Genomic DNA, 17,824 nt, shown 5'->3' on the forward strand with positions numbered 1-17,824 from the left:
CTTTGCCCACCCCTATCTGTGACTGTGGGCCACAGCCCCACACGTGGACAGTACTAAAACAAAATTCCAGTTGCATTTTTAATCAATTTCTTAAATTAAACTAAATTAAATTAAACTTTGAATATGTTCTGGCTCCCATCCAATGGATTACAAAACTTTCTTACCGACCTCTGACCTAGTATATTGCTGGACCGTGTTGTAGGCTATTTTGCACCAATGGTGTAACTTGATCAATCAGTCACTCACTCACTTAGTCAGCTGTTGTGGTCCAGCCTAAAAACTGTATTTAGTTATGGCCCCTTGTCACATTTCAAATATCTATACCAGTAGGTGCTTTTAAAAACCAAAAAAGTCCAAAGACTATCTCTAGTATTTGTGTACCAGAACTTTCCTCCTCTTTCCTCTTCTATTAATTATCTAACAAACATCTGCTTTATCTTTTGACACTTTGGAGATACCTGACCCAAAAGTTGGGAACCACTGGACTAAACAAGTTATTGTATATACAGTAGTAAAAACTAGCCTCACTTTGAGATGCTACGATGCTACACATCCAGTACACATCAGTATTAATAATCTAATAATGTCATATACATATGATATTATGTGTAAGATATATGTCTGCAGAATGAGTACTTTTACTGATAACACTTGAGTAGGTTTTTAAATAGGACATTTACTTGTAACAGAATATTTTCAATGTATTGATCCTTTTACTTCAGTTTAAGATATGAGTACTTCTTTAACCACTTGTTGAGCCCCTATTGACCCCTTGTATTTACCCCGCATATACACCCCCTATTACATTTGTATAAAACAAATTTGCAATACATTTCAAGGGAAACCTTATTGGACATTTTACATTAACATAATGAGGAAATATTGTTAATTAACATATAGCAAAAATGTCAAATGTTCACTGACAATATATTTGTTTTGTTCACTAAAAATCTTGCAGCACATTATTCACTTGCAGTGATAACAGATTTATAATTATTCTTATGGTAACATTCAGGCTCTGGCAGTACTTGGTTATGGTCAGGGGAAAGATCCTGGTGTGGTTTGATACAGGTTAAGTTCACAGTGACTTGAAGCACTAACCTTAATCAAATAACCTACCACAGATGGGACCAAGAATGTGTACCCGCATCTCTGGTGTCACAGCCCTGCACTTCAATAGTAAAATAATGTAGTACTTCATTCATTAAAAAAATGATGAACATAATCACCCAGGTATTGCAAAAAACTTGCTTTGAATGTGTCTCATTTGAGTACAGTGCCACTTAAGCTGAAACCTATGCTGACTTTAGGCCCCACCATGGTTCAAGCTACAACACCCTGGATCCTTAATTTCCCATAATGCAACCCCATAATGCCTTTTAATACATATGGCCTGGTAAACACCCCCAACAGTCCTCCAACCTGAACAACCATACAGGTTGTCTTTTTTCAACCGTCTGACATTGCCCTGACAGTGTCTCCTGAAATAGTGTACCAGCATATGGGAGGGCATATTGGTCTGTCTAATACTCGACCTCGTTCCCTTCTGACTCTTCCATTAATGGAGTCCAGTGTGCCAGTGCTCCCATCATGCAGCATTACACACTAGTGTCACTGCGGTATTATGTATTATGTTTACAGTGATCAGACTGATTGATTCAAAGCTTGCCAAATTGATTGCCACAATTAATGGTAGCCCATCACACACCCTGGGATAAAATTTGAAATGTGAAATTTCATAGGTGAACACAATTTATTTATTTATTTAAGTGGTGTCTCCAGTGGCTCTGTGCGCAGAGCACAGTTGTGTTCACTGCAGCAACTTTACACACAAAACAATATGAAAACTAAAATCGTACATGCTGATATATGCACAGTTAATTCAATATTTATGTATATTTATGTAGATTAAATATGTGAGGGCTCTCACATTTAATTTCAATAATCTGGCTTCAATTCCCCATTTGCATTTCCCCTATCCCCAAAATGTTTGTACACATGGGTCAGACTTGGCATACGCATCTTTCAGGCCCCGTTTTCTGCATATGCAATGGTTATAAATGAGTCCCCTGGGCTTCATGTCAGAGAGTCCAGACGAAGCCTCTCCTCAGTAACAGTTTGTAAAGAAGCAGCTAAAGGATTCTGAGACTGAGAGAAACCAGATTCTCTGGTCTGATGAGACCATGACTGCCATGACTGAAGTGTTTGGTCTTAGCTCTAAGGGTCATGTCTGGAGAAAACCAGGCACCGCTCATCACCTGAACACCATCCCAACACTGAAGCATGATGGAGGCAGCATCAGGCTTGTGGGGGGACAGGCAGACTGGTTAATGAAAACCTGCTCCAGAACACAGGACCTCAGACTGGGCCAACAGGACATTGATCTGAAGCTAAAAGCCAAAACAACACAGGAGTGTTTTAGAGACAACTGTGAATGTCCTTGAGTGGACCAGTCCTGACTTGAACCCAGTCCAAAATCTGGAGAGATCTGAAAATGTCTGTCCACTGACATCCCCATAAACCGGACAGAGCCTGAGAGGATCTGCAGAGAAGAAAAGCAGAAAATGAACAAACCCAGGTGTGAAAAGTTGTAGCTTAAGACTCAAAAATACTGGAGGCTGTATTCACTGACAAAGCTGCTTGAACTAAGAACTGAGGAAAGGGTCTGAATACTGATGTATTTCATATATGACATTATAGGGGATTGATTGTCAGCTGATTAGGGAAAATTAATTTAAACAATTGGAGCATAAGGCTGCAACATAACAAAATGTGAAAAAATGAATGCTCTTTGTTGAGGAGGCATGAACAGAAAACCAAGTCCCATGAACGGCAGCTGGAATGCTAAAGCAGCAAAGCACAACAACAGATTTAGCAGATGACTGAGGAAAGAGGACCACTTGTTCAGCTCTATTTGTTAATACTTCAGCACATCACATTCCTTATGCAAAACAGAAGATCTTATCATTTTCAACATGTCTATTTCTGTAGAGACTTTTCAGCGAGTTGATAGTTTGAGCACTTGTTCATGGTCTGCAGGACCCTGTACACATACAGATTTTATACTTGCACACTGACCACAAAAGGCAGAATTAAAGGTGCGGAGTGCACTAATAAATCAGTTTACTCTTCTTCTGCAGCTTGGTCATAAGATGATTGAACAGCCAGTCACATCAAGGAGGTTGAGTGTCTAATTGTATTAGTAAAAAAGCACACAAATGGTTTTCTTCATGGTTTCAGGCCACCACAGAAGGCTTTTTAAAACGCTAATAAAGAATTTCCTGTCTTGTGGCTTTGCACTGTCATTGTATAATTGTAGTCAGACCAAGAGATGTCCCTTTGACTGTCAGCCACATCTTAGAACACCCTGCTACTGCAGAGGTTTATGACGATGGCCAAAATCACTATGTAATTACTGTATGTGCTCCAAATCCTTGTAATTACAGTGAGGCTCGGTATGGCCAGCTGGCTTTGTGATTCTCTGAGCTGAAAAAGACTTTGCAATAAATGTACCTATCATTTTGAGGATAATTTTCAATCATGGGATTCTTTCAAATTAAAAGTGACTCATCATGTTGTTATAACAGCTGTGATAGAGATTTGCATTTTAAACTAACTTGAGAATTAGTTTACCACCACCTTGTTTTCATGTATTTCATCACATGAGGTCGTTGCTTCAGTTTTATTGTATTCATTTTATCTTCACTGGCCTATTTCATTTTTGCTAATAATGTCTGCCATGGCTTTGTTGGTCTCCAAACTAACTCTTACAACTATAGTACAACACTGTATACAAATATGTCAACTTCTGATATGTTCTTTAAGATGTTGCTGACTTCAGTGGGTCAGTACAGTCACAGCACTGGTACATCACATCATTCCCTTTGTTCCAGACTGGCCTTTTACGTACTAAAGAGCTTTGTAGGTATATTGTATTTGGTTTACTGTTGATTAAGGATAGACAATGTATGTATGCACAATGGATAAAATCATTGTTTGTCTGAATGAGTTAAAGGTTCTATAAATGAGATTTTAAACATTAATACAGCAGCAAACAACCATGTTCTATGCATGTGAGTCTCCACTTGTTTATAAAGACACAGTGACCGCCCACAAATGAGATGGGACGCAGTGTTCAGGTGAGAGTGACCTTCCAGAGTTTTCTCCACTTCAGAAACCACATTTTTCCAAGAAAAAAAAAGATAGACATGACGGACACAGACGGACTGGACATGGGGGCTACTGGGATTTTCACTGCCTTCGTCAGTGTCATTCACGCAGTCCAACCATGGAGCCTTTACTGAGAGGAGATTCCAGCTGGACTCAAAAATTATTTTTCTTCGACACAAGTCAGTTACTTAATGGTTCATAATGTTACATGTCTGTTTTCATTAGTGACGGCTTTAGTAGATAATGTTAGCTAACTTGTGTTTACCCTTATTATTAATCTGTTCAGCAAATGTTGTTATCGCTGGCTGGCTAAATGTCAGCATTGCTGTGATATTGTTTTTGTTGGCTCGCATGTTCACAGGGAAACCTTATTCAGTTGTGCTTCTTGTTGAGTGTTTAGTGGACATTTTCACTGTGCTCTGTAACACCTGGCTGAGAACATGAATTTGTGTTGGTCTGAGATGCTGGTGGTGTAGTGCAACATCTAGTGGCAGTGACGATTGTTGACAGAACCTTTAATGATATTAATAAATATAAAGATTTTAACAAGATTTTAAAGAATTTACCTTTATCCTAGGGTGAAGATCATTTAGATCCTTCAGTGTTCCCTCACTTGCTGCAACATTAACATATCTCTATCATTTGTGTCTGGTTTAATCTCCAAAACCTGGAAAACTGCACACGTTATTCTGTGACATATATGTGGTTATACCAGTGATTTGAATAACTAATGTCCAATTTCAAAATTTTACTGCTTGGTAAAACCCTGAGTCCCTTGTAAACTCTCAACTACAATTAAAGCTTCAGCAGTTAAGATTTAGATCATGCCACTGGCCGATAACAGCTGCATTATGTGTAGTAAATGATACTGTTAAAGCCCTTGACAATCATCAACACTGTGCTGCACTCAAGACTTATTTAAAGCATTGATTTGATACTGTTGACCATAATATTTTACTAGAAAAACTGCCCTTGTTAGGGCTAGATGACCAGTCCATTAAAATGTTTCTTGACTATCTCTTTGATAGGATGAGACAGTAGTTTCAAATGGTTTTAATATGTGTCCCACAGGGGTCAATCATTGGTCCTCATTTATTCTAAGAATAGGAAGTATGAAAGATTACAGTCCTTAACCCTGCTGCCACTGTCTGTCCTCTGCCATCCATGGTCAGTTGTGATAATTTTTCAAACTTTTTCATAACCAAACTTGAAAGCATCCGATCCGGTATTTCAACTCCCTATGACCCCTCCATTCTTCCTCCTTGCTCTGCGGACCTAAGTTACTTTGAGCCGCTGTGCCTTGCACACATTACATAGCTGACATTGTTCTACATGCCAAACCAACTACTTACCCCAGGATATTTTTCCCACTTGACTCGCTAATGACTAATCCTAACCCTAAATTTGCTTATTTATCCTACTAGACCTTAGCTCCGCCTTCAATATAGTGGACCATACTATCCTCCTGAACCATCTTGAGCAACAGGTTGGCATCCAGGGCAGGGCTCTGCAGTGGTTTGCCTCATATCTGACAGATAGATCTTTTTCTGTCAAATCTGGAAACCTTTTATCCTCATGTGCCCCCATCACATGTAAAGTACCTCAAGGCCATTTTATTATTATTATTATTAGGGTCCTAACCCTAAGGCAGTATACCGAACTTGGTATTGATGAAGTAAAAATTTGAAAAGTTCTGTTAATTTTACTGTTTTTAGCGTATGCTAATTAGCTCAAAAGCCATAATGGTAGTCGTTATTATCACAGAGCCTTTTTGTAGAGAATATTGACCTGTATCTCAGAGGTACATGTGAAGTAGATTGGATTCTCAGTGTGGTGGGGGCAGCAGTTCAAATTTTGTACAATTTTGATTTTTAAATATAGCGCCACCATATGGCCGAATGGGATCATTTTTTTTATGATGCATTTACACACCATTTGGGGTTACAATACCAATTTTCGTGTGTGCAAATTGAGCAAAGGCTTAAGATGGCACATATTGATGAATAAGCCCCGCCCACTTTCATCAATCATGTATGTATTTTTGGCATTTATGGTGCCCCCTAGAGGTCAAGCTAAAAATGCTTATGTAGGCCTACTCCCTGGCCTGGCCCAAAGATATGGACCAAGTTTTATGATGATCGGACCAATGGTTGATGAGTTATCGCTAATATTAGCTAAGCCCTGACCATTGCAAAGATATTTTTGTTGATGGCGGCCATGTTTTTTGACCGATATTGCTCATTTGTAATGGAAATTTGTTTATTCATCTCTCAAGGCTGTATACCAAATTTGGTGTTTCTAATCTCAAAATTCTTTAAATTCTATCAATTTGACTGTTTTTCAAATTATGCAAATTGGCAAATAAATTATCCAGAAAGACTTTTATAGTGTAATTGGTGTGAGGGGTGTGGCCTTTCCAAAATTTTATTTTAAATCCTTGATTAAAGCTCCACCATGTGGCCAATTGTGCTCATACTTCTTGGGCCAGTGGCGCACATAATTTCCAGTTATTTGGCAACGATTCTTGTTTCTGGCTCATTCTAGCTCACGGCAATTTGAGAGGACAAATAATAATAAGTCTACGCAAAGGGACGTAAGCAAGGGGGTTCTACCCCTTCAGGGTTAGAACTCTAATTATACGAATATAATAATAAAGAATTTGAACATCCTATTTTTTAAAGAAAAAGTTGGCATTAGAAGATAAAAGGAAGAACCCCTCTCTGAACAGCAGTGTAAAAGCTTTCAGAACTGAACTGATGCTGAGCCCATTAAGTGTTGATGTGCTGATGTTCTATCTTAAAAGAACTGTAGGCCGACATCAGAATCATTGATGCAAATGATAAATTAGCTCTCACATTTGGTATTTATTAGCTGTTGTTTTCTTACAGTACTCCATCTACTGATGTTGGTTTGAAAAGTAAAACCCATAGCTTGAAAGATCAAGTGCCTCTTTTTTCATGCAACTCTACTGTCGTGTCTACTGTAACATGAAGTTTAAAGCTACACAAAAATTTGAGTGGACCATGACTGACGCTTACAAACAACACAAACAAAAATATGAACAATTGCATCTCCTGTGCAGTTCAGACACTGTGATCCTACTCAGTGTACAGATGAGCGACACCAGCAGCACTAGCCAAGAAGGATGCAGCCTAAGAGGAAACCAACACCTTCCACAATGTCCTTGAACTGACCATGCAAAGTAATCATCTTATTGTACTCTAACAGAAGAGCGGTTGCCACCTTTTGTGGTCACAAACAGCTCATGTCTTAAAATTGTCACAATATCAGAAGTGGACAAAGACTGATAACTTTGCGCCAGAAAAGAATCCATCATAGACTGCATGTGACGCACTGAAACACAATAAAACCGTGGTGGTACAAAAGCAGCGAACAAACATTGGATTTCCTCAGTGCTTATGTTGATAATGGGGATATCCTGCTGATATAAATACCATAAACATCTTTCACCTGAGGTCAGATCCCCTTCTATTTACATCCACAATCAACCATCCTGAGGCGGCGTCAGCAGCTTCTAGCTACATATCATTTCCTTTCAAACTAAAAATATTCATTTATATCTGACAATTTGAAATAAATGTTGCTTTCTTGTTTCTACCCATAATCTGTCATCCTGACACATCCTAAAATTCCCTCAGCCTTAAAACCATAAAGGATGTGTCCATTTAGTATTAGTCTTAGTGTTTTGAAGAAAATGCGGATTGGTTTCAGTCACATTTTAGTCATTCGATTATTCTTATTTTATCACAGTGCTATTAACAACAACAACAATTAACAACATTATTAACAGAAGCTTTTAGTCAGCTAAATGTTTGTCTCATGTTCATCATGCATGTTTAATGTTAATGTCTTCTAAGTGTTCTGAGACTACAGCTGATGACTACCTCTGATGTGTACATACAGTAAGTAGTAATAGGCAACTGACCAGGCACAAATTTCAAAATAAAATTGGAAGCAGCACTGTTTTGAGGTAATTGCATTTTATCACCATTTTATGATACATTATACCTCCACTACATTATTGAGTGAAATCTTGCACTTTTTACTCGACTCATTTATTTAACTGATATAATTACTAGCAGGGATGGTATTTGTTGTACTACTTTTACCAATACTGCTTATTGATCTCTCTATTTTAATGGTACTCTTATTGATCCAGGACTTTAACAGTACTCTTACTGACCAATTGGTTCTATTAACGATCCGAACGGAAACTTTTCCATGCCAAGGCCCCCCAAATAGCATTAGCTTCTGGCCGGAGACCCCTTTTGCAAACCCATAACCAAAACTATGGCAAATGTAAAAAAAACAAAAATTTTTTAAATATATTTTCTTACTTGGGGATGTTAATAATTAACCGTTCGACTGTTAACTGACAACAACAATTTTGACCGATTAATCAGTTAAACAATAAAAATAAATAAATCAATCCCCTGTCATTGGATACCAATCCGTTTAACTGGTGGAAAGATGTGCTTCCCAAGGCTGGCCACTCTAGTGAGGCGCTATCTCTGCATTCCTGGGACATCGGTACCATCTGAGTGGGTATTCTCCGCCGAGGGTCTCACAGTGAACAGACTGACTCAAGACTGACCCCACAGCCTGTCGACATGTTTCTATTTCTGAAGAAAAAGCCAATAGACAAGCTCTCCGTTATGCTGAGGACTGAGGTAGGCCTGGCCTTTTTATTTTATTTTGAGGTCTGAAAATTGCGACCACAAGTTAACGTTTTGTTCACTGTTGGCTGTTTTTGATAATTAATCAGCTGAGATCAGAGGAGGAGGAGGAGAAGGAGAAGGAGGAGGAGGACTAGGAGGTTTTCCTTACAGCGTTCTCTGGCACTGGAGGATTCAATGTGTGTTTTCATTTTGTTGAACTGTTCATGCATTAGAAAGTTTGGCTACTATTTGCTATTTATTATAAGTTATAAAATATTTTCCTACACAGGAGATCTAAGCTATTATGCTGGTTCTGCACGTGTAAAAATAAACCCCTTCTTATTAAAAACTTAATAAGAATAAAAGACTAAAATGTTTTGATATGGTATTGACATTTTTTTAATTGGTCACAGACATTCATCCATTCTAAATAGTACATTCTAATTTTATTATCATTTCATGAACCACAGTTTCTTCAGTTTATATTAGAAACATTAGAGCATGCAGTGTGTGGCAACTACATCCGGGGCTCAATGAGAGTGGTCACTCCACTGGTCTTCCCTGACATGGCCGCAGCCCCATCCAAACACCCCCCACACAACGAGTCCAGTCAAGTCCATTTAGATTCAATGTAATCGTCCAAAACGTGAAAAATGTCTCTCCGAGTGGTTTTACTTTCAAGTGCTTTACAACACAGTATTTCCTCAACAAACCTTTCCTGGGAAATTAATCTGATGTCCACAAGCAGTTGGGCAGGTTTGGATAAATCTGTGCTCTCATCCAGCTAAAGTGAAGTATTCGCAATCACTGGCTCTCTGGGTGTTCTTGTGTCAAGTGATGCTAAAGTTTTGACAATTTTAAACACTCGAGAGGGACACGAGGCAGAGGACACATTTCGGACAATCAATGCCTTTACATTGTATTTTTATGTGTGCAGGTAAAGCCATACTTAATGTATGCTGCCTCATACTTGTGAGTTTTAGTTGGCCAGGATTTTTTGCAGCTGTGGTCTGTTCATCTGGTCTTTTTGCCTTTTCAAAAATGTGTCCATTTTTGTAGCACTACTTAGCTACATGCTAGCAAGCAAGCTATTTCAGGAGCAGGCATGGACCCCAGGTCAACACTACCAGTTTATGACATGATGAATGATGTTTTGACTGGAAGGCTTTTAGACAGATGATAAATATAACACTGAATGGTGCTTTCAGGCTGTTTTTGACAGTAAGTTTAGTTTGAAGCTAATACTTCAGTATGTTTTTTAATGTAGGACTTTTATTTTGTGATGGATTATCTTCATACTGTGGTATTGCTAAGTAAGTAAGCAAGAGATCAATATTTTCTATCTATATCTTACATCACTGGACTTAGATAGAAAAATAAAATCCCCTGAAAGTGAAGTAACAGTGACTTAGTTTAAACACCATAGTTAAGAATATGAATACATATTGGCGTAGACTTGTTAATGGGAGGGAAACTGCAGATAAAAGTGACCGATAAATCTGTTCAGCTGGGAAAAGTTTGTGTTGATGATAGTTGAGTTTTTCAAGGTAAACTCAAGTGTTTTCCATGTATCTCAGAGTTAGAAACACATGGGGAAACCATTAGCCCTTAATGCTCTCTACTTTAGTAATTCTCTTGTGTACAAGTTCAAGTCTTCTCTGCTTCCTGAGTAATCATCAGTAGCTTTGTTTTTGTAGATGTGCAACATCAAAGTAGGCATCCCCATGTCCCACAAAAGACCTGTACAATCTGGAGCACGATGATCTTTGACCTCAGCACCAGCTGGCATCAGAGCAACAGGCTATTACAAATCCTCATACAATTACAGTTGAGAGAATCATGCAGAACACAAAAAGCAAACAGAGAAACACTGAATTTTACAGTGTGTTATGCTTAATTCTTACCAACTTATGAAGCTGAAAAGATAATAGACATGGGGTATCCTACTAGGGGGTCCTTAACTTGACACAGTTCTCAAATGATGGCGATAAAATATGAGCTTCAAGCAGACTGAACTTGCCAGACAATGTCATACAAATACTATCCGCACTGACTGGAAGCAGAATATAAGCTGACGTTTGTAAATATCAGTTGCAAAAAAGTTTGAAGTTGCTCATAACGAAGTCAAATAAAACAGGAGCATCAACAAACTGTCAGTAAAGAATTCTGACCAGGGGGAATAATTAAAAAGTGTAAAAACTATTAAAAGTGGGTTCACTGGCAGCACTATAGTGTCTGAAGATTTTTAACAGAAAGTAGAGGGCAACCACACCAAGAACGGTAACTATACAGATAACTAGAAGAATATGGTTAGAAGAAGTGGATGGCGGAGTCCACACCACAACTACAAAGAAAACAACAGTCATGAATGATATAGTTGGGATCACTGTCAGAGCAATTTGTTGAAGAACAATCACAGCCAATCAGTTAATTTACAGGGCGTCACGTTCAGAAAATAAATGAACATCTCTCTCTGTGATGCAACACATCAGCAGCAGCAACTTTTACACAGTTTTCTTATTCTTATTTTTCATATTCTTATTAATAAGAAAATTAATTCATAATTCATATTATAATAAGAATGATATAAGAATGATGATAAATCAAAACTCAATCAAGTGCTTTATCAATGCTGTAACTGCTATTTCTACTAGCTCTTTTATGAAAGCTTGTTTATTGCGTAGAAATACATCATAACAGGTCATCAATATCCACATGCTGGGTGCAACTGTTTACAGAACATCGTCCATCAGTGTGGATGCTCACATCATATCATTATCATTATAATTATCTTTCTTGGTGTGAATGGCCTTTAAACACATAGCTACATTGTTTTTCAACGCTTTTATACCTTGTGGACATGTTATAACCTAATAGGTGAGTCACTTGATTCAACCATAGGTGATAAAAATATGAGATCTTTGGCCAGACTGCAACAGTGGCCAGCCAGCCCTATAATCTCGAATATCACTGACTGACTGACTGACTGACTGACTGACTGACTGATGATAGTCTACCAAGCTGGTCTGGTTAAAAAAAGACAGATATTCTGTATCTTCTTACTTTCTCTCTGAGTGATCATGTGACAGTAAATCATACTGAAATCACAGTCCTCAGTCTTTGTCTTTCATTTGTGTGTTTGGTGATTTTGTCAGATGACATCGCAGTTATAACTTCAGGATTTGACCATTGGTGGTCCAGACTAATACTAGGTTTTGACATGGTCTTGTTTCCAGAAATTCTTAACAAATGCCTAAAGCCATTCTAGTGGCTCTGGGAGGCTGGACTTAGGCACGCTTGAGCTGAGTGCTTACGCCAGCATGCTAAAATGTGCCCAATGATAATGCTAAAATGCTGATAATACTTATCAGCATACTTGCCACATCTTAGATTTGAATGTTGGCATGCTAGAATTCGCTATAACAAACAACAGCTCAGCCTGATCGGAATATCATTAGTTTTGCTTAATTTAACATTTGACCTGATGACTCAGTTAAGGGATAAGTCACCAAAGTTATTACAAGTGATCCTATGGGTCACATTAATGTGTGAAACAGTTTCATGACAATCCATTCAGCAGTTGTTGAGATGTTTAACTGAACCTGCCGGTGGCATAAGAGCAAAAGTCAGGGGATTGCCACAGCCATTATGAACCACCAAATCAATAGATCCTCAAGATATTCCAGTTTGAACCAATCGATGGACTGATCTACTGACATTGCCCTGCATTAAGCTATGCCTCTAGTAGCTAACGGTGTGCATAGACAGACAGACAGATAGATAGATAGATAGATAGATAGATAGATAGATAGATAGATAGATAGATAGATAGATAGATAGATAGATAGATAGATAGTTTATCCTTGAGACACAGTTACTCAGCCTGACGTACTGTGGTCATCTTGTCAGGTAATCCACAATCCAGGATGTGAAGAAGGGATCCACCCCCATCCCTTCCAGCTTATCTTTAAGAATGGGGGGTTGGAGGTGTTAAATGCACTTGAGAAATAAGAGAACGTAATCCTTATTTAAACCACATCTCTCATCCAAGTAAGAATGGGCCTAATCCTAACCCTAACCCTAACCCTTGTAATGGCTCCAGGGTGAGGGCCACTGATCTGTAGTCATTTATCTCAGCTGGTCGTCCTGTACTGGAACAAGACATGATGTTTTCCACAGGACCGGGACCCTCCCTGTTTGTAGACCTAAGTTGAAGATCCTCTGGAGAGGCTCAGCCAGCTGGGCTGCACAGTCCTTTAACAGCCTCAGACACACATCATCTGGGCCTGTTGCTTTTCCAGGATGTAGCTTCTTGGGCTTGGTCCTCACCTCCTTGACTGTAAAAAAACAGGAAACCTGACCCCAGTGTGGAGGGAGTTGCATCTGTGTCAGGTTGTGAAGGAGATAACGTAGGAGATGCTACAGCTGAAGGCGTGGGAGAGAGAACAGGTGAGGCTGTGTCAAACCTGTTGTAGAACAGGTTGAACTCATTGGTCACATCTGTACAGCTGTTCTTCTCTTTATAGCCAGTGATGGTCCTCATCCCCTTCCACACTCTGGTGTTGTTGTGCTGCAGCTTCCTGTCTACTTTCTTTTTGTAGTCCTCCTTCGCCTTCTTTAATCTCCTATTCAGCTCATGTTGCACACGTCTCCTTTTTCTGATTGAGGAAGGTCTTGATGTTACTGGTGATCCAGGGTTTGTTGTTTGGAAAGCAGGGTACAGTCCATGCTGCTATTACAGTGTCCATACAGAAATTACTGTAGTCTGTGGTAAATTCAACCATTGTATTGTTACGTGCTTCTGTGTGTAGTGTGTGAGTGTGTATTGGTATGCCCTGCTCTGCCCTCCCCTCTCCTCCAGCAGGTGATTTGGCACAGCTGTCCCTGTTCCCCAATCAGGAGCTGGAGCTTCAAATGCCGTAGGAAGAGGCTTGGCCAGGGCCACTGTGGGCCATTTGTACCAAGAGATAGGTGGCGTTTGTGTTAAACGAATTTGTGGTTAATCCCACGCTAGGTCAGTTTGACAGATGCAGCAAAGCCAACTTGTGTGAGATTGCTGAACATTATGATGTCCCTGTTTCTAGCGCTCTTACTAAAAAGGAGTTGAGAGCAGTTCTGTTAGAGAGCTTAGTAAACAAAGACATTTTGAGTTTACCAGTTTCTCCTTGTGGCATGGCTGGGAGTGTGACAGCAGTGTCCTCAGCTGAGGAGCTGGCTGTTTCTCCAGTGAAGGAGGCGGCTGGGGAGCAACCTGCTATTCATACTCCTGGTGTAGCAAATGGTAGGGCAGACTAGAAGCCGGTCACATTTCCACAGTTTGTCCCATTCTCTGCGGAGTCATCTCCTGGCTCCAAATTAGATGCCCGGTTGAAGGTGCGTTTGGTTCACCTTCAGATGGAGAGGGAAGAGATGGAGCATGAGTTCCAACTCCAGATGGAGCTGGAGTTCAAGAGACTGGAGAGCGAGGCAGAGAGTCATTCGGTTGCACCAGTTAGAGCTGCAGTCAAATTCAGTTACTTCTTCTAGTGCGCGGTTGCCATCTGTTTCCACCACAGCGTTTGATGTGATCAAGAGTATTTCCCTGGTGCCTGTTTTCCATGAGGCTCAGATTGAGTTCTATTTTGGGGCGTTTGAACGGATTGCTTCTGCGTTACAGTGGCCAAAAGATGTGTGGGCCATACTGTTGCAATGTAAGCTTTCCGGTAAAGCTCAGGAGGCGTGTGCTTCTCTCTCTGTGGAGGATAGCCGGGTCTATGATAAAGTTAAGGATGCTATTTTGAAAGCATATGAGCTGGTGCTGGAGGCATAGCGACAGCGGTTGAGCCTTAAGAAAACAGCCAATCAGACTTATGCTGATTTTGCTAGGGAGAAGGGAATGTCGTCTAACGGATGGTGTTTAGCCTGTAAAGCTAAGGACTCTGTGCGAGAGCTGGTGTTGCTGGAGGAATTTAAAAACTGCGAGTGCACTGTTGTTTATTTAAATGAGCAGAAAGTTTCTATTCTACATCAGGCCGCCGTCCTAGCTGATTAGTTTGACCTCATGCACAAAACCACATTTGTTAAGCGTGATTCTTCCTCCCCCCGTGAGCTGTACCTGAAGACAGGTGATACTAGGGTTGCAAAATTCCGGGAATTTTCAAAAATGGAAACTTTCCATGGGCATTTATGGGCATTTATGGGAAATTATGGGAATAAACGGGAATAAACTGGGAATTTTCAAAATTGAACGTTGGCTCTTCATAGGGAACTTAAATATAGTTGAGGAAAGTATATTTTAGCATAATCTTGACTAAAACAAACAGATGTCATTCAAATACACTTGAAGATCCATGCCATTCCTCAATCACATGCACAGAGCACACTGCTTACTGCATGGCTAACGAGAACACACCTCCTACTGGCACTGTGCACGCCTCCATCACATGTACAGAAGATTTCTAGAAGACTGGACCACACTTTTGAGCCTGAAGCACAAAGACTATTGAAGGCACACATTTGAGCCTGTGGAATAAACATATATATTATATGTATATATATATATATATAATATATTCCCAGTTAGTTCCCCTAAATTCCCTTTAATTCCCAATAATTCCCATTATTCCCATGGACAGTTTCCAATATGGTATATTTCCAAAATTCCCAAGCTTAACTTCCCATGGAAACTTTCCAGAAATTTAGCGGTAATTTTCCGCCCCTTTGCAACCCTAGGTGATACACAGCCTATCTGTAGCCAGGATGCTAAGGATGAGTGGCAATGTTTTTTTCTGCCAGAGGTCAGATCATTTGATCACTGACTGTTCAGCATGGAAGCACAAGGTGTCTGCTCCGAAAAAGCGAAAGGGCGTGGGGTTGATAAAGACAGTGTCCCCTGGTGACCCGTCCTCTGTCCCTAAACCCCCTGATGAATGTTTTAAACCGTTTATCTTTAGTGCGTTTGTGTCACTCACATACAAAGTTGAGGACCAGCGTCCTGTCAAGATTTTTTGCGCAACATTGGTGGCTCGCACTCCATCATCTTTTGGTGGCCGTCTGCCTGAATTTTCCCATTGATGGTGTGGATTTCATTATGGGGAATGACATCTCGGGCAGGAAAGTTTACCCTGCTCCTGAGGTAGTTAGTGTCCTCATTGCTGAAGTTGAGTGTGATGACCTGGCAGAGCGTCTTCCTGAAGTGTTTGTGGTTAACATGCTCACTAGCGCTCAGAGCCGGAAGCAAATGCAGGACATTGATTTATCTGACTGACTGTTTGCTTCTGTTTTGTCTGAGAACAGGACGCCCTCTGTTGGTGGAAAGGTGAATGACACCCTTCAGAGTGGAACAAAGGCTGCAGCTGCTTCCACTATTGCCTCCAAGGTGTCACTGCCGCTGACTCGAGAAGCTTTCATCCGTGCACAGAAAAGTGATTCATCCCTTTGAAAATCTTTTTCGTTAACTGTTGAGAACCCTGCTGGGGGTGGTAGACATCATGTGTTTTTTGTTGAAGGTGATTTACTGATGCGCAGGTGGGTGCCACTGTTGGGTGTAGCAGGGGAGGACTGGGATTCGGTTTACCAAATCATAGTTCCTAGTGAGTGTCGGCAACATGTGCTTGAGTTGGCACATGAGCATCCATGGTCTGGTCATTTGGGGGTCACTAAAACATACAACCACATCCGCAGGCATTTCTTCTGGCCTGGGTTGAAAGCTGATGTAGTGCGCCATTTGTAAAATCTGCCACACCTGTCAGATGGTGGGAAAACCTAACCAGCTTGTGCCTCCAGCCCCTCTGCGTCCCATCCCAGCCGTCGGTGAGCCATTTAAACATAGCAGACTGTGTAGCTCATTGCCACGGACAAAGGTCAGTGACCAGTTTCTGTTAACTGTCATGTGTGTTGCGACTTGGTTCCCTGATATAATTCCCCTGCGTAAAATATCACAGCCTCTGCCATTATTAAAGCTTTGACAAAGTTCTTTCCTACTTTTGGGCTTCCAAAAACAGTACAGACAGATCAGACTAATTTCCTCTCAAGAGCCCAATGCAAACTTTGGGTGTTCATCATGTGGTGTCCAGTGCTTACCACCTAGAGTCGCAGGGTGCGCTTGAACACTGGCATCAGACTTTGAGGTCAATTTTAAGTAAGTACTGTTATGACACAGGGAAAGACTGGGATGAGGGTGTGCCTTTTGTTCTTTTTGCCATCAGAGATGCGAAGCAGGCGTCTCTGCTTCAGTCCAGCTGACTTGGTGTTTGGTCATGAGGTGCGTGGGCCCCTGAAGGTGCTTAAAGAACAGGCCACAGTGACTCCCCCTTGAAAATGAGTGTGCTGGAATTTGTTTCCTGGTGTAAAGAGCAGTTACAGCATGTCACTGTGCTAGCAAAAGGTTAGTATGAAAAGGCGTTGTGACCGTAAGACGGTTGAGAGACAGTTCATGCCTGGTGATAATGCTGGTCCTGCCGTCACCTGGTTGTTTTCCTATCCCAGATGTACAACCTCAACCAGTGGCTGATGCGCTGGGCTTTGCTGGCACAGGGGTACAACCTGGAGATAGGCACAAGAGGGGAGCAGACAACATAGTGGCAGATGCTCTGTCGCGTGGGTGATGTGTTACATGTTCACGTTTCAAACATGTTGGTCTTGATTGTTAGTGTTGTGGTGGTGGTCCTCTATGTCAACCAGTGGGTTGGTTTTATGGCTGTGAGTAGTGCGTGAGTGTGTATTGTATGCGCTGCTCTGCCCTCCGCTCTCCTCCAGCAGGTGATTTGACATGGCGATCCCTGTTCACCAATCAGAATGTCTGTACGTTTATAGCATCAGGTGAGGGAGAGCAGAGCCGGTGAACCCTTGACAGCATCAGCAGTTCAAAATTTATGCAATATGTTACGTTAACGCCATTAAAAAAAAAAAAAAAAAAAGCACACATGCACAGCCATCATCACAACAGTTTGAAAAAGTTTGATAAACGGTCAAAAATTTGGCTTCACATTAGAAAT

The sequence above is a fragment of the Seriola aureovittata genome, chromosome 14 (genome assembly GCF_021018895.1).
Source record: "Seriola aureovittata isolate HTS-2021-v1 ecotype China chromosome 14, ASM2101889v1, whole genome shotgun sequence".
Classification (NCBI taxonomy): Eukaryota; Metazoa; Chordata; class Actinopteri; order Carangiformes; family Carangidae; genus Seriola; species Seriola aureovittata.